Raw genomic sequence first — 261 nt, 5'->3', positions numbered from 1 at the left:
CAATAGTAGAATATTGAATATATTTATTGAATATTATTACAATTTTTTAGTGTTTCATTTTTATTCTTTAATTAAAAAAGGTAATAGTATTTATTTTTTCACAATATATCGATTAAATATAAACTAAGTAAATTATAATTATTTTATTATATGTTATGATTAATATTTATTAGATTAAGTATACCTTCTTATAACTAAGAGGTGATATATAGAGCGGAGTACGATGGGTACGTACTCTTTTAAATTGTTCTGTTAGAATAT

The sequence above is a fragment of the Arachis ipaensis genome, chromosome B03 (genome assembly GCF_000816755.2).
Source record: "Arachis ipaensis cultivar K30076 chromosome B03, Araip1.1, whole genome shotgun sequence".
Taxonomy (NCBI): Eukaryota; Viridiplantae; Streptophyta; class Magnoliopsida; order Fabales; family Fabaceae; genus Arachis; species Arachis ipaensis.
Note: the sequence above shows the minus strand (reverse complement) of the source record.